Raw genomic sequence first — 26176 nt, 5'->3', positions numbered from 1 at the left:
GTCCAAGGGGTCGCTGAGAGTCGGACACGACCAAGTGACTTCCTACTTTCACTTTCCACTTTCATGCATTGGAGAAGGAAATGGCAACCCACTCCAGTGATCTTGCCTGGAGAATCCCAGGGACGGGGGAGCCTGGTGGGCTGCCGTTTATGGGGTCACACAGAGTTGGACACAACTGAAGTGACTTAGCAGCAGCAGCAGCAGCAGAGATCTCGTCAAGAAAATTGAGGATACCAAGGGAACATTTCAGGCAAAGATGGGCTCAATAAAGGACAGAAACAGCAAGGACCTAACAGAAGCAGAGGATACTAAGAAGACGTGGCAAGAATACACCAAAAATCTGTACAAGAAAGGTCTTAATGACCCGGATAACCGCGATGGTGTGATCACTCATCTAGAGCAAGGCATCTTGGAGTGTGAAAGTCAAGTGGGCCCTAGGAAACATCACTACAAACAAAGCTAATGGAGGTGTTGGAATTCGAGCTGAGCTATTTCAAATTCTAAAAGATGATGCTGTTAAAGTGCTGCACTCAATATGCCAGCAAATTTGGAAAACTCAGCAATGGCCACAGGACTGGAAAGGGTCACTTTTCATTCCAACCCCCAAGAAAGGCAATGCCAAAGAATGTTCAAACTACTGTACAATCGCAGTCCTTTTACATGCTAGCAAGGCAATGCTCAAAATCCTTCAAGGTAGGCTTCAACAGAACATGAACTAGGAACTTCCAGATGTACAAGCTGGATTTAGAAAAGGCAGAGAAACCAGAGATCAAAAAGCCAACATCCACCAGATCAAAGAAAAAGCAAGAGAATTTCTGAAAAACATCTACTTCTGCCTCATTGACTACCCAAAAGCCTTTGACTGTGTGGATCACAACAAACTGTGGAAATTTTATTTTTTGGATTGGGCTAAGCAGCTTTATTAGAGAAAGTCAAGATTACAAAGGACTGAAGAGTTGGCACTGGGGCCCTTCTTCTTGCCAAAGGTGGGCACAACACTGGCAAAGCGCTGGTTGTACAGCATGTGCCTCTCGATCCAGCCTGTCTTCTTTTTCTCCTGTTTGACCACCTTGGGAGTCTGACCTCTGGCTTTCCTAGCATAGGCCTCAGAACCATGGGCTTTACCTCCAAGCATGCAGCCAACTACTTCCGGAGTGCTCAGAGCCTCCACCCCAAACTGGCCTGGGGTAGTTTCATCCTCTGGGGGTGTGCCTGCTACGAGCAGAACTTGACTTTCTGGAGGGATGCCCTCCAACGAGGCTACCTGAGCCATGATCTAGGCAATGGTCTCCTGGTCGGTCACCTCGAGTGTGTAGCTCCTGGGCGCAAAGAGCTGCATGTTGGCAACTAGATCACAGACACCACTGCCGTTACTGCGAAGATGGAGTCAAGAAAGAGCTGGAAAATTCTTAAAGAGATGGGAATACTAGACAACTCTGCCTCTGAGAAACCTGTATGCAGGTCAAGAAGCAACAGTCAGAACCAGACATAGGACAATGGACGGTTCCAGGTTGGGAAAGAAGTACGTCAAGGCTGTATGCTTATGTCAACCGGCTTACTGAACTTCTATGCAGAACACATCATGGGAAATGCCAAGCTGGATGAATCACAAGCTGGAATCAAGACTGCTGGGAGAATATCGATGTTGGATATGCAGACGATACCAGTTTAATGGCAGAAAGCGAAGAGGAACTAAAGAGCCTCTTGAGGGTGAAAGAGGAGAGTGAAAAAGCTGGTTTAAATTTCAACATTTAAAAAAACTAAGATCACAGCATCCGGTCCCATCACTTCATGGTTAACAGATGGGGGAAAAGTAGAAACAGTTGCAGCTTTTAATTTCTTGGGCTCCAAAATCACTGCAGATGGTGACTGCAGCCATGAAATTTAAAAATGCTTGTTCCTTGGGAGAAAAGCTTTGACAAACCTAGACAGCATATTGAAAAGCAGAGACATCACATTGCCAACAAAGGTTTGTCTAGTCAAAGCTATCAATTTTCCAGTAGTCAGGTATGGATGTGAGAGTTGGACCATAAAGAAGGCTGAGCACCTAACAACTGATGCTTTCAAACTGTGGTACTGGAGAAGCCTCGAGGGTCCCGTGGATGGCAAAGAGATCAAACCAGTCAATCTGAAAGGAAATCAATCCTAAATATTCATTGGAAGGACTAATGCTGAAGGTGAAGCTGCAATACTTTGGCCACCTGATGTGAAGCACCAACTCACTGGAAAAGACCGTGACGCTGGGAAAGACTGAGGGCAGGAGAAGGGGAGGACGGAGGATGAGATGTTGGAGGCATCATGCACTCAGTGTACGGGAGTTTGAGCAAGATCCGGGAGATAGTGAAGAACAGGGAGGCCTGGTGTATTGCACTGCATGGGGTCTCAAAAGAGTGGCACAAGACTTAGCAACTGAACAACAGGAGTTTTATAAAACTACTGTAGTTAGTATACAGAAATACAATTGACTTTTCTTCATTTTTATATTCAATGACCTTGCAAAGCTCATTAGTTCTGTGCCTGTAGATTCTGCACTTTCCACGTGTACCACCATATTATGTGCAAGGAGCACTGTATCACTTCTTCCTTGGCTATCTCCATACTTTCCACACCTTTTGTTGGTTTATCCTCTGGCTAGGACTTCTAGACGGCTGAGCAGAAGCTGTAACTTTGGGCACCTTTCTCTTACCCTTAGTATCTCAGGGGTAAGGTTTAACACTAGTAACACAATGTTGGCGGTGGCCATTCTGCATCAGAATAAGAAAGTCCCTTCATGTGAGTGTGTGTAAATTACGACACTAAGTTTGACCAATGGCCTAGCTCTCCATCAGTCCAGCAGATAGCGATGAACACTACCGCCTCCGCCAACTGAAACCGCAGGGGGGCTGGGAGAACCAGAACGTGTTTACATTTAGGAATAGCTAGGGTGCGCCAAGACAAGGAAGTGGCAACCCACTCCAGTGTTCTGCCTGGAAAATCCCAGGGAGGGAGCCTGGTGGGCTGCAGTCCTGGGGTCGAGAGAGTCGGAACGACTGAGCGACTTCACTTCCACTTTTCACCTTCATGCATTGGAGAAGGAAGTGGCCAACCCACTCCTGTGTTTCTTGCCTGGAGAATCCCAGGACGCGGAGCCTGGTGGGCTGCCGTCTATGGGGTCACAAGAGTCGGACACACTGAAGCGACTTAGCAAGCAAGCAAGCAAGGGTGCACCAAAGGAAAAGGAGCCTTTGGAACCAGAATGTTCCACGGCTTCCTCTACACAGGGTGGAAAGGGCACCGCACATGCGTAAACACGGACGGACCCTTGCGCGCCCGACACACATTGCCATGTTCGTTTGACTTGATCCAGCGGTTTAAGAAGTACAGACAAGGAGGTTGGGCGGGCGCTTTCGCGGTAGGCGGGCGGGGGCAGAGCCTTAGTCCAAGAGCTCGAGACCCAGGAACACAAAGACTGGCCCGGAGACCAGGCGTTGCCGCGGTCGGGTTGAACTTGGCGCGCGGGGCGGGGCGGGGCGGGCGGGGCAGGGGAGGGCCGCGTAGACCCGGCGGGGCTTCCGCGCCGGCTTCGAGCAGGGCGGGCGTGCAGGTCTTCCGAGCGCCAACTGGAGGCTTCTCCCGGGCTCGGCCTCGACCCCGCCGGCCCCGGGATGCTGCTGCGGCCGCGGCGGCCGCCCCCGCCCGAGCCGCCATCGCCCGCCAGCCCGGACCCCGAGCCGCGGCTGGCGGGGGGCGCCCCGGAGACCCCGCCCCGGAGGCCCGCCTCGCCCGGCGCGCTGGCGGCTCCCACAACCCCCGCACCCCCAGGCTCGCCCGCGTCCCCCGGCTCGCCCGTGTCCCCGGGCTCGGCTCAGCGCACGCCCTGGAGGCGCACGAGACGGAGCTGCTGCTGGGCACGCTACTGCAGCCCGGCCGTGTGGCGCGCGCTGCTGCTGGACCGCCGCCAGGCGCTGCCCACCTACCGCGCGTGTCGGCCGCGCTGGCCCGCCAGCAGGTGCGGCGCACCCCCGCGCAGTGCCGCCCGCCGCTACAAAGTTCCTTCAAGGACAAGGTCCGCGACGCGCACGGCCAGCCGCCAGGGCCCTTTCGACGCGCAGATCCGCCAGCTTATGGGCCTCCTGGGCGACAACGGGCGCAGGCGCGGAACGCCGCCGCTCCCCGGGCCCGGACGACCCCCGCGCGGCCGCCGGCCGGCCTCCGCCGCGCCCGCCGAGCCGGGTAGGTGGGTCTGGGGTGGGGGAGGGCGCGCCCCAGACGAGAGCGCGGGGAGCGGCTGTGGGGAGAGCCCCTCAGACGGAGGGGGCGGGGGTGGGGTGCGGGGGCGCCCCAGACGGAGAAGGGGGGGCGCGCGCGCCCCCGGCAACCGGCGCTCCGCGTTCCAGGCGCCCCGCCGCTGCCCGCGTCCCGAGAGCTCAGACTCGGATCCCGCGTGGACACTCAGGTTCAGCCCGTCCCCGCCCAAGTCTGCGGACGCGCCCCACGCGCCCGGCTCCCCGACGGCCCCCAGCACCTTCACCGGTGTCCCAGGCCGTCTGCAGAAAATGCTGCAGGCTTGGGCGTGGGTGCACCAGCCACCCCAGTGCCCTTGACCCACACCCCAGCATCCTGCCTCCTCTTCTTCTCGGTACGGGGTGGGGAGGGGCCACATGTCCGTCTCTGAAGACATGGGTGGTGCCTGCGCAGAGGCCACGTGTGTGCGCCTCCGTCTTGGGTTCAAGGACATCAGTGATCATTGAGCTTTGAAAAGTGGTGACCAAGGGCATTCTCAACAGGTATTCAGATGGCGCTGAGCCTACAAACACCCCATCTCCAGGGCAGAGGTCACAGCTCCATCTGTTACAGCAGATGGAGGCTCACTTTACAGGGAGGGGAAGTTACTTCTTCTCTAAGGCAGAGCATCCTCTTCCCACTGCTGCTGGCAAACTGGAGTGTCCAGTGGGTGGGCGATCAGGAGGCTGCAGCCCTTACACTCAGCGTCTATGCAGGGCCTGGTAACGGGCTTGCTCTATTATTGATTTATACTGTATTCTGAGCATCTTATGCCTTTCATTTATCTGTTAACTTCTTATCCATTAATTTTCCCATGGCATTTTTCCCCCTACAGTGTGAGTTTCATGAATGTTGGACTCTTTACCCCCCAGCACACCAGTGGGGCTAGCAGAAGTGGGTGCCCACCTGTGATCAGGGTGGTTGACCTTCCTTCTGGTTTAGTGTGTCCAGTTTAGTGCATACCAGCCCTGAGCCAGGCCCTGAGGATGTACCCTTGTGACATGGTTTTCAAGGACTGACCCCCCTCCCCCACCCAGTCTACTTAAGACTAGGTTACAGGTGACTGTACTCAACTCCTGGGCACTGCCGGAGGGATGTGAGAGGCGTCCACAGACAGATCTGACCACCCCGGTGTTCGGGGCTCTGCAGAAGGCGATGCCTGAGCCAGCATCCCACCCAGGGTGCATCCACAGGAGGACAGGACAGGCTGGGGAGGAGGGTGGACCATCCCAGGCCAGGGGAGGAGCTAGGCCCACAAGGAGGGCCCCTCGGGGGACCACCTCCCACTGCTGATGGGAGCTTCAGGCACCCAGGGTGGGCGGGACTCTGTCTGGTTCTGTGGGCCCCTCCCCGGATGCTCTCAGGATGGGGAGTGGGGAGGGCTGTCCAGGAGAGACTGTCTACGGATAAGGCAGACTTCCTTTGGCCCACTTCAGAGAGGGATTCCCAAAGCTAATAACCCTGCAATTTGGGGAGTTCCTTGTTCCCATTTCAGCCTGATTCCATCGGCTGCTCTGGTTAAACTCACCATGTTCTAAGCCTGAGGTGCCCTTCGGTCATCCATCTGGTCTCTCGTTTCTGGGCTGAGCTGTGCACCCCCGCCAGCCAGAGGAGGACAGACAAACTGCGGCTCGGGCACGTTGGTCACAGCTCCAGGCTCCCGGCCGGGTTGCTCATCCCCACTTCACCCCTGTGCCCCGTGCTTGTCGGAGCAAGTCCCAAGCCCTTGACCCTGAAACACAGCCTGGGCTGTCGTGTCGAAGGCAGATTTCCTACAGATGCTGGAAGGGCTGGCTCTCTGGGGTTGTATGCCTCTGTCAGGGACCTCAGGAAACGGAACAGGGAAAACCCCGGTGGGTTGGGTTTACTAATGCGTGTATCATCAGATAAATTTTTCCATCTTAAAATAGCACGTGTGTGTGCATATGTGTGTGAGCAAAAATACAGGATCAGTACAGGCTCACCTCAGAGATACTGCGAGTTTGGTTCTAGACCATTGCAATAAAGAAATGCCACGATGAAGCCAGTCACTGGAATGCTTTGGCTTCTCAGTGCATGTAAAAGTTATGTTTACACTACTGTGCAGCTTACTAAGTGTGCAACGGTAGTGTGTAAAAAAAAATCAACGGGCATACCTTAATTTAGAAACACTTCATGGCTAAAAATGTAACTATTGTCTTGACAGTGCAGAGTTGCCACAGACCCTCAGTTTGTAAAAAATGCAACATTTTCAAAGCACCATAAAGCAAAGTACAATGGAAAGAGGTCTGCTCGTGTCTATTAACAAATAGGTGCATGCAGGCCCAGGGATGGATGCAGGTTCCCACAGGACGGAGTGGCCAACAGGAGAGAATTTCAGATCAAAGGGTGACAGGGATGGTCCGGGTGATGGTGTTGAGGGAGCAGAGAAGCCGCCTGGTGAATTACACAGATGTATCCACATCTCACACCTTCACCTGGTTAAAGTCCACGTGGAGCAATCCTTGGCATGCAAAATGAAACTGTGAAACTCCTAGGGAAAATCGTGGGAGAATTATGACCAGGCTTTGGAGTAAGATAAGTCTTTCAAGACAGCAAGAACCCAGGAGCTCTAGAAGAAGAGCACAGTGAATCTGACCCTTAAACCTGGGGCACAGAAACTATTACTGTTGTGTTTGTCGCTTAGTCACTAAACCACGTTTGGCTCTTTTCAGTCCCATGGACTGTATCATCCCAGGCTTCTCTGTCCTTTACTATCCCCCAGAGTTTGCTCGGATTCATGCCCATTGCGTCAGTGATGCCATCCAACCATCTCATCCTGTATAGCCCCCTTCTCCTCCTGTCCTCAATCCTTCCCAGCATCAGGGTCTTTTCTTTTCCAGTGAGTCAGCTCTTTGCCTCAGGTAGCCAAATTATTGGAGCTTCAGCCTCATCGTCAGTCTTTCCAGTGAATTTTTAGAGTCGATTTTCTTTAGGATTAACTGATATGACCTCCGTGCAGTCCCAGGGACTCTCAAGAGTCTTCTCCAGCGCCACAGCCCAAAAGCATCAATTCTTTGGCACTCACAGACTTCTTTATGGTCCAACTCTCACATCCATACATGACTACTGGAAAAACCACAGCTTTGACTCTGTGGACCTTTGTCTGCAAACTGACGTCTCTGCTTTTAGATATGCTGCCTGGGTTTGTCATAGAGACTGCAGTCACAAGGAAAGTCAGAAGGAAAATGGTATTTTACCATCCTTATCCTAGACACACACACGCAACCCAGACAGAAGGGCCCTTAATGTATAAGACGACTGAGCCACAACCCCAAAGGGGAGAGGGCAGCCCCCGTGGATACACAGTTTAACCAGAGGAAGCACAGCTCAGCGACCGCGTCAACCCTGCGCTGATGCTCAGAGCCCCTGTCCCCAGTCTTCAGGAGATAGGTTCCACGGGGCAGGGGACTTCAGGTTTCATTCTGTCCTGTGCTCTTTCAGGCCAGGATGGTGCCAGGGACACAGGAAGTTCTAAAAAAATATTTGTGGAATGGAGGAGTGAAAATTAGGCGAGTCTCTATGAAGACCTGCGTTTTCACTTCTCATATTGGCATGGGTCTTACAGGCCCCATGTGAGGCCAGGACTCAGGCAGCCAGGGCCCCCTCCAGGTGGGAGGCTCAGCCATGCATTACAATGCAAGATGAGGTGGTCGATTTGGCAACATTATCAAAGTCACAAAACCGTGTTGCCTCTGACCCAGTGGCTCATCCATGGGGACTGACCTTCAGTAAACCCCCCACGTGCCAGCCAGGTGTGTGCAGGGCTGAGTGTGACAGCAAGACCTGTTATAGCCACAGAGGAGATGGAACAAACGCTAGAACAGCCACACGGGACACCGTGAGCCGCTGAAAAGGTCAGTGTGGTCTTCACTCACCTGGGTCCCAGATACTGTATTACCTCTATGACAATTTAAACTGATTTTAAAAGATGTGTTAGGGTCCCATCCCACTGACACATGCGAAAAATCCAAAGTCAATCTATTGAAACGTTTGCATGAGACATCCTTTGAAGTTTTCTATAATAATTGTCCTGAATTCATGCTAATTATGCGTCCATTACTGAATATAGGAGTAATTGAAATGTAAAAATTCAGCTCTGTTTCTGCAATACTAATTAGATGTTGGGGCTGCCTACCGGTAAAATTGTTTTCATATACATTTGCCTCTTATTTCAGAGGTTCAATTCTCCCCGACTGTGGCCTATGTATTTCCAAAGTGGATAGATAATTGTGCAGGCAAGAGGGGGCTTTTATCTCCCTCTAAAAACTTTGCAGCCCATTTTCTGGGTGTTCTGCATGGAAATCAGCAGAGCCTGCTCATTTTTATTGTGTCCTATTGTGTCAGGCGTGGTGCTCTGGTTCTCACTCTTTCAGCTCATAAACCTGGCCATCAGTGGAACTAATTGCATCAGAACCAGCCAGGGGACGTCACAAGCATTCCGAACACATAAATAACACCCCCAATTAACCGCCACGACAGCCCGGCCCTCCATCTTCTTGTCAAAAGCCGTGTGCTCCTGGCTCTAATTGCGCCAAGGCAGGCGGTGGAGGGGCTCCCAGGGCGGAGCGTGCTGGGGACTGACTGGCATGGGCTGCCAGTCTGGAGGGCAGGGCAGAGGCTGTCATTCAGGAGGGGAGGAGCATCTGGGATACAGGGCCCGTGTTTACCTCACCCCCAAGTCGATGCCCTGCCATCCGTCAGGCGGGAGGCTGACTGGGAGGGCCTTGGGCTCGTGTGGGCCGCGTGGGCAGTGTAGGCAGGGCACACCCTTTGCGAGGGACAGTGTGGTGTGTCTCTTGTTTTGACCTGCACTGCACACCCCGAGTCCTTCAGAGCATGGGACAGTGGGCTGCAGAGGCCCGCATGGCCCAAACACCAGCTTTTATGGCAGTTTTGTGAGTGAGGGGCGGTGAAGGGGCAGCGGGAAGTCAGGAACTTGAAGACTGCAGGAAGGCCGTGCAGACCCCAGCTACGGGAGCACACACCTCAGCCTCCGGTTTTCCATCTCAAGTTAAGGAGGCAGCGGAGGGCAGACCTGCACCTCCTTGGGGACCCACCCTCCTTATGAGCACAGGGAGGGATGCGGGGGTGGGGGGGCGGGGGTCAGCCCTGCAACCATCGGCAGAGAGGAGAGCCAAGTGGGATGCTCCGTGCTGGGACTCTCGGATCCGTCATCACGTCCCAGATGACAGGAGGGTCTGGGACAGCTGTGGGTTGGCGTGGACCCTGGCTCTGACGTCACACAGCCCTTGCAAACACCTGCTGCTCTGTGTGAGTCAGCCTTGCTTCTGCAGATCCTCCTGTCCGCAGCGGGGGCGGCAGACTCAACCCAGATGCTCTGCTGTCACCGAGGCCACCAGCTGTGGTATCTCAAGCCTCTATCCCTCATCCTGCTCTCAGCCGGGCTTTTCCATCACACTTGGCCGAGTCTAGTGGACTTGCGTCTGGTCACGAGGGCCAGAGCCGTGTGCTAGAGTGGGGTGATGGAAGGGGCTGGGAGGGAAGGGACCTGCATGGGGTGAAGGGCCACTGACCTACGGCTGGCGGTGTGGGTTAGGGATCAGAGAGGCGGTGATGGCCCCCCCGGACACCTCTCCAGTCTCTAGATTCTGACTCTTCAAAGCTTTTGCATAAGTATTTTCTTGCATTAGGCTGGCAACTGTTCTTGGGGTAAACAGAGCATTATCTTTATCTCAGTGAGACTGGAATATTAATATATACATATATTTGTATATATGTCATAGATTAATATAAATATATTTGGTAAATATAAGTACATATAGATATTGTTGTTCAGTCACTAAATCGTGTCCAACTCTTTGTGACTCCATGGAATGTAGTACACCAGGCTTCCCTGTCCTTCACTATCTCCTGGAGTTTGCTCAAACTCATCTCCATTGAGTCATTGATGTCATCCAGCCATCTCATCCTCTGTTGTCCCCTTTTCCTCCTGCCCTCAATCTTTCCCAGCATCAGGGTCTTTTTCAGAGTTGGCTCTTTACATCATGTGGCCAAAGTATTGGAGCGTCAGCTTCATCGTCAATCCTTCCAATGAAGATTCAGAATTGATTTCCTTTAAAATTGACTGGTTTGATCTCCAAGGCTTCCTGGTGGCTCAGCTATAAAGAATCCAACCTAGGTTCGATCCCTGAGTCAGGAAGATCCCCTGGAGGAGGTCTTGGCAACCCAGTCCAGTATTCTTGCCTGGAGAATCCCATGGACAGGGGAGCCTGGCGGGCTACAGTGCATGGTGTCACAGAGTCAAATATGACCGAAGAGACTTAGCACACGGTTGGACCTCCTTGCAGTCCAGGGGACTCTAAAGAGCCTTCCCCCAGCACCGCAGCTCGAAAGCATCAGTTCTTTGGATCTCAGCCTTCTCTGTGGTCCAACTCTCACAACCGAACATGACTGCTAGAAAAGCCGTAGCTTTAACTAGACAGACCTTTGTTGGCAAAGTATGTCTCCACTTTTTAACAAGCTGTCTACTTTGTCATAGCTTTTCTTCCAAGGAGCACGTGTCTTTTAGATAGGATAATATATACATATATAGATTATATGATATACATAGTTCCCTGCTGCTGCTAAGTCACCTCAGTTGTGTCCGACTCTGTGTGACCCCATAGACGGCAGCCCACCAGGCTGCCCGTCCCTGGGATTCTCCAGGCAAGAACACTGGAGTGGGTTGCCACTTCCTTCTCCAATGCGTGAAAGTGAAAAGTGAAAGTGAAGTCGCTCAGTCGTGTCCGACTCTTAGCGGCCCCAGGGACTGCAGCCTACCAGGCTCCTCCCTCCATGGGATTTTCCAGGCCAGAGTACTGGAGTGGGGTGCCACTGCCTTCTCCGATAGAGTCCCCTAGAGCTTATTTATGTTTTCTGTTAATTTTTGACAGCGTACCGCTCTTGCTTAATGAACGAAGCGCCTTCCTCAGTCCCTTTAAGGACACTCTATGACACGAACAGACTCCCCTCCACTCCGTGAGGTCCTCGGTCGCTCTTTGGCTTGTGTCTACAGCTGCCCTTGTTCTTTATCGCTGCAGACTGGCTCGCGTGTCCGCGATCCTGGGCTACCCACTCACACTGTAGAATCAGCCAGTGGAAGGCTGAGTCCTGGCCGTGATCCCCTGTCTTCCTGCACAGACCCTGCTCTCACTTGAGATTGAGTGCAGCTGCCCCGGGGAGCCTCCCGGTGGTCAGGGGCTCCCTGAATGGCCGCTGTGGAGGACTTTGCTCTGAGATGGAAACCCCCACAGCAGTTGCCTCGGCTCTTGCCAAATATAATGTCCACTTCCTTGTTTATCTGCTGATTTGTTTCTCTTTGGTTTGATTGCTCTGCCCATGGAAGGGGACAGATAGACAAACCCACTCATCTCCTCCCACGGATAGGTGTTCACTCATCTGTGTGGACACTGCGTCAGCCCTTCAACGCTCATTAATTGTCTATTGGTGCCAATCACACAGTTGGTTGAAAATAGGTTTAAAGATTAAAAGGCGTGGCTTCTGTTTTTCACAGCTATGAAATGAGTCATTTAAAAGTGACTTGCAGGGATAGAAATATGCATCCCATATTTTAAAACCAGGAGGACAAGAGGTCTTTTCTCTGGGTGGCACTCTGCGTGCAGCCTTGGCAGAAGGGAGCAGTTGTGCTTACCACTGTGGAGGAAGGAAGAACTTTTTCAGGCAGAGAGGGACATGGGCTCCGGCAAACAGAAGCCTTCACTGCAGAGGCACAAGCACAGGGGCATGGGGAGATTGAGACCCACAGCCCAGCCAGGAGCAGAGAGAAGGGACAGCCCCAGTGGGGAGGTGACTTGGACTGAAAACCAGCCTGCATGTAGGTACGTGGCTCTCACCTCACAGGGTTCATCTGCCAAGAAGGAGAGTTGCATCGGCCAATGATTTTAGTAAAGAGACTGGGGATGGACAAAGCACAGGGCAGAGCAGGGATGCCCCGCTCAATGCGGAGAGTCACGGACAACACCAGAGAGGACAAGCCCCGAGTCCCGTGCTGGAGGGCTGGGGAGTCACCGCAGACACAGCAGAGACGTGGACGCGGGGAGTCACCGCAGACACAGCAGAGATGTGGACGTGGGGAGTCACAAGAGCACTGGAGAGTATAAGACCCGAGCCCCCGTGCCAGAGGGCTGGGGAGTCACCGCAGACACAGCAGAGACGTGGGACTGCGTCCTGTGCTCGTCGGGGCAGGAGGAGTCCTGGAGAACAAGACATGACCAGGGAGGAATGGATTGGGTTCTGTCCTGCGGAGGAGAGGGTGCCGTTGAAGGGCATGGGTGTCCAAGCTCAGATTTACAGCAGAAATGCTGGCTTCTGGACCAATAATTCTGATCCTCGCTGATCAGGTTACCACTCAGGTGGTAACCAGCCCCTTAGACCTGGGGAAGGGTAAACCTAAGATAAGAATCCTCCGTTTGAGTGTTTGTGAAACCAAGGGTCTCTTTCTAGCAGATGCTTCATGGCAAGTGTGGGATTGACTGGGTTTTTTTCTTATTAAATTTTTAATACCTTTCAAAGAGAGAGTCATTAAAAATGCAAGGCCCTTGGAAAACGTGTGCCCTGCCCTCAGCCAGAGCCAGCGCCGTCTCGGGTGGTACCCAGGAGAATACGCAGGGCATGGATGCGACGGACCGCCTCCCCCTCACCATCTTCCCACGTGCCTGCCCTTGTCATAGAAGTGTGTTTGTGTGTCGGGACGGGCCAGCTCTCTGATGGACTCGGCAGAGGAATTGCTGTTTTAGGTGGTGGGTGGTTTGCTCTGATGCTGAACCGAATCGGACTGTACAGCTGCTGTGAAAAATCAGCCTCGAGCACAGCGCTGCTTTTTTCTCCAGCAGCACACAGACCAGCGGTCCCCAGCCTGTGTTTTTGTTAAAGGTTATGTTTGCCTTAAACTAATTAAACCCATTTGTATCAAATGACTGGAATAACTTCCCTTTTGGAAATAAAGAAAATAACTGAAAGGAGTTGGTTCCAAAAAAAAAAAAAAAAAACACAAAACAGTCCGAGTTAATTTCATCCACTGACAGCACTGCACGATTAATTTTCTTACCTCTAAATGTGAAAATAAATCAGCTTGGTGAGGACGGCGTGCTCATGTAGATTCGTCTGCAGAAGTCAGGCCGCCTCACCAGGAAGCTCTTCGGAGGCTAACCAGCCCACACATGCTGGAGCGGCGGGCATGTAAATCCAAGGCGACCGCAGTCAGACTGTGCAGTCTGCACAGTCCTCTCAAAACACCGTTGGTGTTAGTCCTGCGGAGTGATCAGACACATAAGGACACCTCTGTGTGTCCGGCACGCACCTTGTAAATATCTGCTTCTTTAGATCATGCCAGTGGGTTAGCTTAGGATGGATTTATCACACACCATGATTTATATCTAAGAGAATTTTTTAAAATAGATGTCAATTCCTTTTAAATGATACACTTAATGAAGCACTCCTGGTGCCAGGCCCCCAGCTGGACGCGGGGACAGAAGCCACTCAGCAAGGCTCACTGTCTTCACGGTGACAGACCCCCGTGCGTGCTCCCCTCGCTTCTGTATGAGGACACTGAAAGGCGAACTTTTTAAAGAGGTATTTGGCAGTTCTTCAGGTCTTTTTTCCTATGTCCACTCGCCCTGGAGACTCAGGGACCTGTAAAAGGGTCTAGAATGTTCAGCAGCATGACTTGGTTTAAAGCCTGGAAATGGGCATGCACACACACACATACACACTCCACAGATGCACTTAGATTCACTGCTGCATCAGAACAGTTTTGGCTTCTGTGTCCTGATTTGCAGCTACATCTTAATGTGAGCAATGACGCTTGGGGAGGAATGAATGGTCTTTCCTGTTGCATTTGCAAAGGGCTGTCAAATGTTTCCCTTACAAGGTTCATTATAGAATAATTTCTACAATTTTTCATAAGATTCAGCAAGAAGAACAGGCGTTTTGCACATAAGACACTTGGACCTGGGGCTGAGTTTGCACGTGTGGGAAGCAGGGATGCAGGGAGACCCCTGCTCCTGACTTGTGGGGTCCTTCTCAGTCTCCCCAGAGAGGCTGGGGTCCTCTCTGCTTGCTCAGCGGCAGGCAGACCCTGTACAGTAGAGGAGGCTGGTTCAGGAGGATTCTGCCCCGGTAATCCCTCGGATCCTGTTGCGTGAGCACCTGCCCTGCAGACACTGTGCTCAGCGTATTCAGTATCTCTGTCCACAGCCCGAAGCTTGCGTGCGGTGCTGCTATGGACTGAACATTCCTACGCTTCCCAAATTCATATGCTGAAGCCCTAACCCTCAGTGTGGTCAGATCTGAGGTGGAGCGTTCGGGAGGTCATTGGGTTCAGATGAGGTCACATGGGTGAGGCCCTGATGGTGAGGTTAGTGCCCTGATAGACACAGAGCAGTCTCTCTGCCACAGAAGGACACAAAGGCAGCATCTACGGGCCAGAAGGAGACTGCTCGTCAAAACCCCACAGTGCTGGCACCTGACCCTGGACTTCCCGCCTCCAGAACGGCGTCTGTGCATTTTGTTATGGCAGCCTGAGCAAACTAAGGTATTAGTTTTCCCGTCTGTTGGAAAAGTTGAGACTCAAAGGAGCTGAGAGATTGTCCCCATATTTCAGGCCTAGTAAGCGACTCAGCTGGGTTTCTATTCCCAGGCCGGTCTGATTCCTGTCTCCACCCCTGTGCTGAGCCCAGCCCTAGCCTGGCACCCCCAGGACATGGTGGCTGCTGCCCCTCCTCTCTGATTCCTGAGCTCCCCAGATCAGGAGAAAGGAGAGGGTGCTCCCTACCTGAGCCCCACTACAGCTGCCTCCTCCCTGATCAGAGCTCCATTGCCAGGGGCGGGCCTGGCCCCGGCCAGAAACCGGGAGGGTATGTCCCGACTGCACGGACCAGGGAGATTCCCAGGAAGAGGAGGCTGGTTTGGTTCCATGGTGGCCATGTGCTCGGGGAGGCCATGCCCCCCCCGAACCCCAAATTCCCCACAGTAAGCATCCCCACGACAGCTGGGTCAGCCCAGAGGCCCAGACACACACCCTCTTTTACGAGACGGACATCGCTAACAATAGAATAAGCTCAGTGATCATAAATCCTATTCCGGAAATGGAGATCTTGCAAATCTCCCTTTTATATTACAATTGCTTTGATATTTGATTTTCCTGTATGTGTTCCTATTTGATACAAGTGAATGGTGTCATTTATATATTTAATCATGCGTTTCTCTTCCACATATAACTAAAGGTTATATAAAAAGGTACTTTGAGGATGGTTTAAAATCTGAAGCCATGAATACTCATGTCAAGATAACCAAGGTGTTAAATACGATATTTGAACTCTAAGAGTCTTAACTTTTAATTTACCACTGCCAAAATGCTCTTAAGAGAACTGCAGGTCTCTCTTGAGATTCTTTTTCTATGAAATAATAGTAGCAGGAGCTAGTCGCCTTGGAGAAAACTTGAGTGTGAAAATCAAATGTAACCATTTTGCTACATGTGTAAAGCACTCTATAACATATCCTGCATAGTGCAGTGTGCACAGCATTATTTACACTGGCAGGTCCCTGTGGTGTCGTTGTCCTCAGACTCTCAGCGCTGACTGCTCCCTGTCTTGACCCCTGCGGGGTGGCCTGAGTGGCCTCACTCCCCCTTGGGCTCTGCCTCTGGTCGCCTGCCCTGGCACCTGGGCCCATGTGGGGTCCTGGATGTGACTGCCTCAGCTCTGGGACTTGCTCTCCCTCGTCTCCATCAGCCGTTCCCACCCCCCTGCATCCACCTCCAGACCCTTTCTCCACCTGTGGAGTCACAGCCCCAGAGGGCCTGTTCTGTCCTCACCCAGGCACCCCGGCCGCGGGGCTGGTTGGTGCCTGCCGCCCGCAGCTCACCTGGCTTCGCCTGCCTCTCTTTCTCCTCTAACCCCCTCCTGCCTCCTGCCGCCTTGGAGCAGCGCCATGCTTGCCACGTGCTCTTGGCCAAAAAAGGAAGAAACGGCTGTGAGCCATGGGGAGCTCTGCTGTCACCCGCTGCAGAAACGAGAATGTGGGGACGTCTGAACCGCTGGCCGTCGCCTCTCTGCGGTCAGAACAGAACCGTCTGCTGGGGAATCGGGGTTTCCGGGCACTCCCCACGGAAGGACCCGCAATGATCAATAGCATGATGACCCTACCGCAATGTGAGGACTGTTCCCATCACCGGGAGGTGCTGGTGAGGTTCTACTCAGCTGCTGTGGGTTAGCAATCAGCAACCTTTTCATTAACCGCCAAACCCAAGTCAAGCCAAAATCGGTGGTCCTTGTTGAATGACCCCGGATTGGAAGACACTGGTGGGAGGCCCTGCCTCCCAGCCCTCCATGGCGGTCCTGCTGCTGGCGGCGGGGTGGGGGTGGGAGGGCTTTGCTCGAACCTCCCAGATTCCTGGGGCTGGGCTGGCTGGGACTCCTGGTTGCTGTGAGGTTGGGGAGCGGGGCCCATGGGACCTGGGGGACGGTGGCCTGTGGGGAAGGGCAGACCGAGCTCCTCTCTGGTCACTTTGAACAGCAGAGTTTGAATGCCTCTGCTCGGTCGATTCCCGAACAGAGAGGAAAGTTTACAACTAAATGATACCAGTTTCGACGTTTCTATAACTGGAGCCAGTCCTGCCCCTAAGTGCAGTGTGTCCCCAGGACCCGGGAGAGGAAGCAGAGTTTCCTTCCAGGGCTGTGCACAGGTGCAGCTTCTGCCCAGGTGGCCCCAGGACCCTGCCCCCCTGATGGGGCCTGGCTCAGTCTGCCCCCGCCCCACTGTGGGGGAGGGCAGGAGGGATAGTGACCAGAGCCACCCCGGCCCCCCAGGGTAGGACGCTTGCCTGGTGTCCCTGTGAGACAACTACAGCCACCTTGGTGAGGACCATGCGGGAGTGTGTCCCCGGGGGACCGAAGCCGGCGGCAGGAAGCCCATGGAGCTGCTCAGTGCTCCAGGCTTTGCAGCAGGGAGCCCCGCGCCCTTGGGGAGGCTGCTTTCTCATTAACCAGTTAACCTGCGGCTCTTTGGAGGGGGCATTGGAGTCCCGTGTCTTGATTCTGCTCTTTAACGTGACAGAAGAGAGAGCGAGCGAGTGCGGAAACCACAGTCCACAGCGTTTGCACACAGCGGATGCTAGTCCCCAGGGGCCCAGAGCCACCAAGGGGGCGGGGAGGCTGCCCGAGCCGCGTGCTTCCTGGGGCCCCCGGTGGCAGCGACCACAGGTCTGGGGGGGCCACCCCCACGTTCTCAACCAAGGCCAGTCCCCCGACAGCAAGGGGTCCTATCCCCCATGGTGGGGGATCCCTGCCTGGAATCACACTCAGCCCTGAGGGGCCCTTTAGAGGAGCCCCCGGGAGTCCTGAGACACTCCTCACCGTGTCTGTCGAAGCTCAGCTGATGGAACGAGAGCCAGTCACCCTCAGGCCTCTTCATCCTTGTCCGAGACCACGTTGAGGACCTCAGCCAGGGAGCTTTCTCGTTTCCTGCACCTGCGTGGGAGACTCGTTCTGAGCTCCTGGGAGCATCACCCAGGCCATTATCTAGTCTGAAATTCATCCTCCCATTAAAACACGGAGGCTCAGTGTGCAGAGACAGGAGGCAGCATTCTCAGGGGCCCAGAGATGACCGAGGTCGACACCGGCCGGGGGGCTGGGGGGCGTCCGCTTTAGCCATTTTGACTCCATTAAGTTAGACCCCCTCCCCTGTGACCTCAGGTCCCTATGGGAGCCGCGGTTGTTAAAGCTCACGGGACATGTGAGGCAGGTAGAAAAAGCCTCAGGATGAAAGAGCGGGAAGAGATTTAATAACTGCCCGGGAAGGTAGGGGCTGCTTAGATAAAACACGGCAGCATGCCCGGTTGTGTTGTTGGAGGCACAGAGGCGTGGGAACAGACTCTAAGCTGCAGCGCAGGGGCTGGGGGGCCGCAAAGCTCCAGTCCGGGCATGCCAGCCTCGTTAGAGACGGGAAGGACTGGAGTGTGCATGGGGAACGCCAGACCTCAGTGGAGGCGGGAGACGTCCGGGAGGAGGGCGTCCAGGGGCATCGTGGGGAGTGGTGTCCCAGGACCCCTCCCTCCCACCTTTCACCTGCCCACCCGCTGACGCTGGTCCCAAGCCTGCTCTTGGTGCCAGCCCCAGAGTGGCTGCCAGCAGCGGCCTCGGGAGGCTTGCCGGATGTGGGGCATAGTACACACCTGCCCCTGGCCTGCCCACAGGTGTCAGTGCCCACGCAGGAGAGGATCCAGTGTCCTTGCAGTCAGAAGAGGGGAAATGATACACCTTAGCACAGTTTCCAAAGGTGTATCCACATTTTTCTTTTTAATTAAGTAATTTTAATTGGAGGCTAATTGCTTGACAATATTGTGGCGGTTTTTGAAAGTGATGCATATGATGAACAGCTTTTATAGCACAGATAACTCATTTTTGATGTCAGCTTTAGAAAAAGTCATCTCACTTTCTGCACATGTATTTTTTTTTTTTTTTTCCCCATCCCTTCCTGGCGTGTGTAGACCAGACAGTAAGCTAACTAAGCAGAGGGTTTCGTGTAATGAGTGTAACTTCTGTGACGGCTGAAAGATCATCAGAGCACTCGTCTCCCCTGTGCGTGTGTGTCTGTGTGTGAGCGTGCGCCTGTGTGTGCTGGGGGCACACCGCTGCCTCTCGGGTGGGGTGGATGGAGCCTGAGCCCTGTGCTGCTGGAGTCCCGGGGTGCCTGCAGGGCCAGCCCCCCTGTGATACCCACGATGCCTGCGTGAGGGGTGCATTCACTGCCGGGCGGGCGCCCCCCAGCCGCCCCAGGGCGAGGTGCAGGGGTGGGCGGGTGCTTTCCGTCTCTCAGCGCCTGTAATTCCCCTGCTGCCTTGAAAGGTGGGCGTTGCTGAAGCAACTCAGCCTGGGACTGTGAAATGGATTTACGCTTGTCCGAAAAGGTTGAATGCTGCCCTTTTGCCACACGCTCTACCTGGGCTGGAGAGACGTGTTCTGAGGGACGGTGTGCAGCCTGCAGGGGCGTCTCTCACTCTCCCCCCGCCTACGCCCCCTCCCGCCCCACCTCCCCCTCTACCCAGCCGTCTCCTCTTCTCCCGGTCCGCGTCTGCGGGGAGGTCGTAGCTGGCTCACCACACGTCTGACGAAGTGCACAGAAGATTTTTCATCTCTTAGAGAAATCGGCTCATTTCACGCATCTGTTTTGCCTCTGATATCCCTGCTTAGGAATCATGATGATCAGAACTTTGAGCATGTGTTTGAAAGGGCACCTGTCCTTGGAGTCCCTGCGGCTCCGTCATCCATTCGTCCACTGATCACACGTTTACTAGGTCAGGGGGTGGGCTGGGTGGCCGGCCCGCTAAGGCATCCCTGGACCTCACTGTCCCGGGTGTCAGCTTCCTCTGGGGCTGCTCCCTGGGGTCAGCGCTGCCCGGGGACCTTGGGAGCAGCTCTCTGGGCTGGCACAGCGTGGAGCCAGCCTCCATCCCAGCCCTGACGTTACCCCTGCACTGGGAGACCCACGTCCCGGTGAGGTAGAAGCTGCGCCCTTAAACGGGGCAGGAGCACGCTGACCATCAAAGTCCAACAGCTCACGGAGCTGCGGGCGGTTCCTCTCATCTTCATCTCCGTTCTAACATGGCTTAGTCAGTCAGTCAGTTCAGTCGCTCAGTCGTGTCCGACTCCTTGTGACCCCATGGACTGCAGCACGCCAGGCCTCCCTGTCCATCACCAGCTCCCGGAGTTTGCTCAAACTCATGCCCATCGAGTCAGTGATGCCATCAGGTAACGTGGCTGCCCATGGTCTAAGGCAGCCTGCCTTCACGAGAGCGCTGGGTGCCTCAGGCTCTAGGAGTCCGCTGAGGATGGCCCGTCCTGTCCACGCCCTCCTGTCCGCTGGTGACATCAGACCCCTGTTAAGTCAGCCAGGCCAGCGGCAGGATCCGGAAGCGCTGGTCTGGGGTCCTGGCTGGGGCCTGGTGGGTGGAGACAGGCTCCATGCTGTCACTTTGTGGGAGAGGAGACAGTCGGGTTACGGGAGGGGGGCCACGTGCCGTGTTGTGACCCTTTCTGTGGAGGAAGCTAAGTTCTCCTGAGTGTTTTAAAACCCTTTGTTCCTGCAAAGGGAAACCCAGGGTGTTACTAACGGGTTAGAAAATGAATTCTCTCTGCAGCTTGTCAACTCTGAGAAATCACCGCCTATGAAAAATGCAGGCGGACTCAGAAATGATTTGCCACTTACCTGAAAATGATCTTCAGTTACAGCAGAGGCGGGGAGGCCTTGGCCAGCCTTTGCTGCGGGGTGGAACGCTTGTGTGCCTGAAGCGGGTTCCCGAAGCCGCAGGCCGCATCCACTGACCTTTGGGGCCTCGGCTCTGTCCAGAGCCTGGGGTCCTGGCCTCAGGCCGCCCTGCTGGCCCCTGAGAGGGCTTGAGAGCATCACTCGGGCGCCTCTGCTGGCCCGTGTCTGTCCTGTACCCTCAGTTTGCTCTGGGCTCTCGGGGAAAACTGACCAACTGCAGCCCATGCTGGGACCCTTGTCACAGGTGCGTGGCCCGCGGCTTGCTCAGTTGCTGTGTCCTCGGTGAGACGTTGAGAAGCCCTCGTGTCCGCTGACTGTGTTGGTGGTGGATGTCCCCTGCTAGGCTCCCAGGGCCCCCGGGATTTGACTCGTAGCCGCAGGTCTCTGGCTGTGTCGTCCCCTCTGTGGTGACCCCAATATGCGGGCCTGAGGAAAGGAACAGAAGGACGGGATCCCTGGGACCCTGGCCTTGGCCAGGTCTGCACCCGGCCACACTGACCGGCAGCCCGGAAGTCTGCCCTGGAAGACGGGGTCCCAGGAGTTCAGCCTCCGCCTCCTCCTTCCAGGGTCTGAGCCGGGAAACCCTCAGGGCTCCCAAGGGGGCAGCTTGAGGAACAATGGGGCTGGAGGGACGTGCTCACTCTGCCCACCTGCAGCCCCTGCCCTCGCACAGGCCAGCCCAGCACCCTGCCTGCCTCCCACGGTGCTCCTGTTGGCCGGCTCTCCGTCCCTGGGATATCTCTGTGTCTCTCCTGCCTCTGTGGTCCCCCAGGGCCTGCAGCTCTCGCGAAGGCGCCACCTGGGCGGCAGTACTGCTGGGCTTCGGCCAGGTCCCCAGGGGCCGTGGCTTCCCGGAGGGGGAGACTGAGGCTCAGCGCCCCTCCAGCCTCTTTCAGGGCCACACACAGCAGACCTGGGGGCGTCTTCAGCATGAGTCACATCTCTCCCTTTATATTATTATCATGTTCTTCAAAGGAGTACAATGCCTCTAAAATTGGCAGATAATTTTGGCCCTCCCCAATGGTTAATTTTGCAACCTGAAAAACGGCTTCTCTTGTCTGAGTTACTTTGGTATAAAATGAGGTGATTGTTTCCACTCTGCTTAAGCATTGCAGAAATTGTTTTTAAGATGATGGTTACAGGGAGACAGGATTCAAGATTAGAACTCCATTCATAATTTTCCTTAAGACGTTTTCCTGAGCGGGTGATGCACTGTTGGTGCTCGGAGGTGAGAACGCTCGTGTATGGAAGTGGGGTCTCTAGATTGTGGCAACCACAAAAGCTGGGGCCCCGTGATGCTGGGATTGCCGTCTGGCAGCCCACGTCCTGCAGAGGCTTCTCCAGGAGTGGCGGTCACCTCTGTTTCCAAGCACAGCCCCTGCAGCAGGGACCAGCCTCTGCAGGCGGAGGCCGGCGTGCATGTGGGGTTCAGCGTGTGCACAGGCTTTGTCACCCTTCCCACCAAGGCCCGTTTCTGCAACAACCAGGGAACTCAAGCCATCCTGGTGCCCCCTGCAACTTCACGGGCACCCCAGGAAGTCACTGCCAGGGTCGTGCAGTGTAGACCACCTGTAGATCAGGGCCCCCTCGGTCTAATGGAGATTCCCCACTGATTGCAAATGGGTCAGAGGAGGCTGGTTTCCAGGGAACAGTCCATCAGAAGCCACTCTTGGTTTTCAGGACAGAAAAGGTCAATTGCCTCCTTCGTTCTCCTCCTTGGGGTTAATCCACTTCCTTTCTCCCCAGCAAGAAACCGAGTTCCCAGCTGGCTCTTCTGTTTCTTGTGATATTCCGCAGACAGTTCCAGATGTCCTGTTGACTTTCAGAATCCCAGAATCTGGCAGCAATGCAGGAGACCCGGGTTCCATCCCTGGGTCAGGAAGACTCTCTGGAGGAGGAAATGGCAACCCACTCTAGTATTCCTGCCTGGAGAATCCCATGGACAGAGGAGCCTGGTGGGCTATAGTCCATGGGGTCGCCAAGAGTTGGACACGACTGAGTGACTCACCACACACACACACACACACACACACACTTGAGGAAACTGAGACCAAGAGAGGACAAAGTGTGTTGGATTAAAATGAGATTCAACTTCAGAATCACCTTTTGAATTAGAAGAGGCTGACATACTCTCATATATTTTTGGTAAGTTAGACAATTCTGACTTGTCTGCAGTGTTTCTTCATTTTAGAAATTAAAAGATCGACCTTTAAATGTTTAAAAGAATCCCGTGCTTTATCCAGTAGAAGCAGCCTCGGCTGAAGTGCCAGCTACGTCACTGTCCCACTGCTGACACGTCAGCCGTCTTTGGTCTGAGGCCTGACGCTAGGTTCTGGCGGACACCTCTGAGTCCTTACGTCTCTGGTCCTCTAAGGGAACAGGTGGCTTCGAGGGGACTACTGAGCAACAGGTGACGTGCTGGTGGCCCCCGAGCTCAGCTGAGGGCACAGGGACCCCACCTGGCTCTCCTTTCAGGGAGGCGAGGTTGGTCGACTGCTGAGCTGTCTTGCCCACGAGAAGGATCGGACAAGATACCGCCACTGTCCACCTTCTCAGGGCTGCTGTGTATCCCCTGCCGTCACCCTCATCAACGCCCACAGTATTTTTTCTTTTTGTTTCATTCTTTTTTAAAAAGGTCTTTTTTTCCTCTGATCTTTGGGCCTAGCCATGTGGCATGTAAGATCTTAGGTCCCCAGGCAGGGGTCAAACTGGAGTCCCCTGCATTGGAAGCACAGAGTCTCAACCACTGGACCCCCGGGGAAGTCCTCCTGCAGTGTGCTGAGGCGCGTCTCACTTCTCACGCTTCTCCTCCCCACTTGTCCCCACACGCAGCCCGGGTTGTGCTGGGTTCCGTACAAGGACTGAATGTGTGTGTCACGCATCTCGTGGTGGTTCTCACGCAGACACTCTCCTTCCTGGCTTCCATGCAACCTGCCCAGGCCTTCTTGTTGCTCAGCCCTGCTGGGAGGAAAAGCGAACTGCAGACAGTCTGAGGGCTCTTCAAACTCAGAGCTGAGCTGGATCAATAGACCAACTGCCCTGAAGATAGGATCACCCTGCCTCCCTCGCAGCGTGGAAATGTATCTTGGGCACCCCTAAGCTCGTCAGGGTCTTATGACTTGTTGATTTCCCTCCATAAACTAGTTTTCTTTGACACCCGAGGGGGTGTTTGATGGCTATACCATCGGGTTTGTGGAGAGGTCGAAGCGCAAGGGGGTGAAGCAGGTCAGAGGGGCTGGAGTGGCCCTTGGGGAGCCATCACATCGGCCCTTCAGGATGAACGGGGAGACGCAGGCTTTACAGGGGGCTCTGGGCCCTGGCCCGGCCATGCAGCGAGGGGGCTTTAGAGTGATGATCAGGACCGTCTTCTCGAAGAAGCCGTCCTGTGACCAACGCCAGGCATGCAGCCCAAATGCTGGACTTGAAGAACCAATTTCTTTACAAGGATCAAGTGTTTTCAATAAATGAAAAAGGAATACTTTCTCAGGTAGTGAGGGAACTCACGTGAGCAAGACCGCTGTCACTGAGAATGACGTTGTGACGAGCGTGGACGCTATCAGCTTCCTCGCACGCTTTTTACAGCGTGCATTATCGGCCCGAGACGAGAATCTGCTCCTCACATTTCAGGGATACCTGATCGCTTTGTTTTCTCTCTGAAGCCCCCCAACCCCTCTCCCCCCATGTCAGCACACACCCCCATCCTGGAATGACCCCTGCAGTCTGGCAAGGGACCGAGACCATGTGCTTAGGTGGTGAACAGCCATCTGCTCATTGCTGTTCATGCCTCAGGCCCCTGGAAGCTGCCCGGCCCTGCAATTGGAAATCGGAGCCCCGGCTCGTAGCCAGACCGTTCCATCTCCTTGCAAGTTCAAGCTCTCCTCTTCCTTTCTGGGGCCTTGCTGGGGGTCCTTGGGGGGTGTTCAGCTGCTTCCTGTTCTCTGACCTCCTTTGCAGAGCAGGGGTCGAGGGCCCCAGGTCCTTTGGGAGGCTCTGGGGAGGTTCTCCAGCTGAGATCTCCAGGGCAAGGCAGAGCGCCGTGTTCCCGGCTCCTCTCCTCAGGAGAGCTGCTCTGGTGGGGTCTCCGGACGCTGCTTTCCACGGCCGTCTCCTCGGTGGTTCCCCCAGCGCAGGCGCTTGCACATTTCTGCCTGGTGCAGACGTCTTTCTGAGGTCACCCGCACCCAGACGTCATTGCAACCCCTGTCTGCCCACCCTGGGCTCCAGCTCCCCACTCTGTGCCTCAGCTACAGCACCGAGAACTTCTGGATTCCAGGGCTGCCCCCTGAACGCCTCCTGCAAACCCGCCCCAGCCTCGTACAGAGCCTGTGGCCGGTGGGATCGGGGCCTGAACTGAAGCTGCCGGGGCTCCCTGACTCTTGACTGCGTTATCTGTCAGCGCCTGTGGGAGGCCTGGGGCCAGGGCATTGAGAATGTACTGTTGACCCAGTGGGACTTTATGGCTCTTTCCACTCACAGAGGAGCATCTTGTTGCTGGGAGCTGCCAGCAGGTAGAACTCTGAGGTCTGCAGTCCTGAAGGGTCCCCACGTGGAGGAGAGGAATAAGCAGCCACAGGAGGCAGTATGGGCCGGGTGGCCCTGCCGTGGGCATTGATGAGGCCTATGTTAACTCGGACACGTGGTCCCACCATAGCATAACATGTGGGGGACACAGCCGTGGGACTTCATGATGAAACCCTCCCCGTGGGATTCTGTTCCCTGGGCTGCTCTCGTCTCTTCCTCTGATTTTTCAAGCAGAGCTCCAGTGTCCCCCAGTTAGTGACCATCTTCCTACATCACCCCCTCTATCGGCTCCTCTGTCTTTTGTGGGTGGCATGATCTGTTTCATAGACACAGGAAGTGGGTGGTCAGGACTGTCCCATCCGGAGCCAGCCTCCTGGCCCCACACAGCCCTTCGTCTTGACGAGAAGCGGGCTTATTCTCATAGGTTCTGGAAGCTGCCCGGGGGGCTCTGCTCATCACCATGAAGGATGATGAAGTAAAGGCCCACTGCCTTCCAGGACGGAGCACGGTGTGAAATGTGGTCTATTGACTCAGACTGGGTTTATGGTCCAGTGAGGAGCTGGGAGCGCCTTCCCCCTGTCCGGGGGTGAAATGGCCCCGTAGGTGGTTTCTCCAGGCCAGAGGCAGGCCTCTGGGTGGTGGTCCCAGCGGCCTGGGAGGCGAGTGGTCGGCACTGGCCGCCCATGTGCGAATGGAGAGTGCTGTCTAGGCTCCAGACACACTCGGTGTGGAGATGCGAGGGCAGCAGGAGGCCCACAAGGTCCTGGGGCCACATTTGGTCTATTTGCTCCCAGCCTGAGCTCAGGGCTCCCGAGCAGCCAGGACCAGCCAGCGGGCCCTGGGGCAGAGCCCGCAGGCCCGGCCGCCCTTCAGAGTGATGTCACGGACAAGGGGCCTGGCTGTGCCCAGGGCCACCTCTGTCCATCCGGCCCTGCCTGTGACAGACAGAGGCCAGGCCTCGTGGCTGGCTCCCGCCTGCTTTTGCCTTGTCCAGATGAAGCTCCTCTGTGCGGACTGGATGTTTGGTCCAGGTCCAGAGCTGACCTGAGGGCCCTGAGGCAGCTCTGAGATGAGCTGTTAGTGTCCG

At 54.9% G+C, this 26176-nt stretch overlaps 2 pseudogenes; one reads left to right on the top strand and one right to left on the bottom strand.

Annotated features, from left to right (window-relative positions):
- Position 1: 1 nt before the first annotated feature.
- On the bottom strand, positions 2-1794 carry LOC107131882 (ubiquitin-like FUBI-ribosomal protein eS30 fusion protein; annotated as a pseudogene).
- A 1835-nt stretch (positions 1795-3629) lies between these two features.
- LOC112444491 (undifferentiated embryonic cell transcription factor 1-like) lies at positions 3630-17680 on the top strand (annotated as a pseudogene).
- Positions 17681-26176: the final 8496 nt, after the last annotated feature.

Source organism: Bos taurus, chromosome 26 (genome assembly GCF_002263795.3).
Source record: "Bos taurus isolate L1 Dominette 01449 registration number 42190680 breed Hereford chromosome 26, ARS-UCD2.0, whole genome shotgun sequence".
NCBI classification, from domain to species: domain Eukaryota; kingdom Metazoa; phylum Chordata; class Mammalia; order Artiodactyla; family Bovidae; genus Bos; species Bos taurus.
Note: the sequence above shows the minus strand (reverse complement) of the source record. Positions and strands in the feature narration are given on the sequence as shown.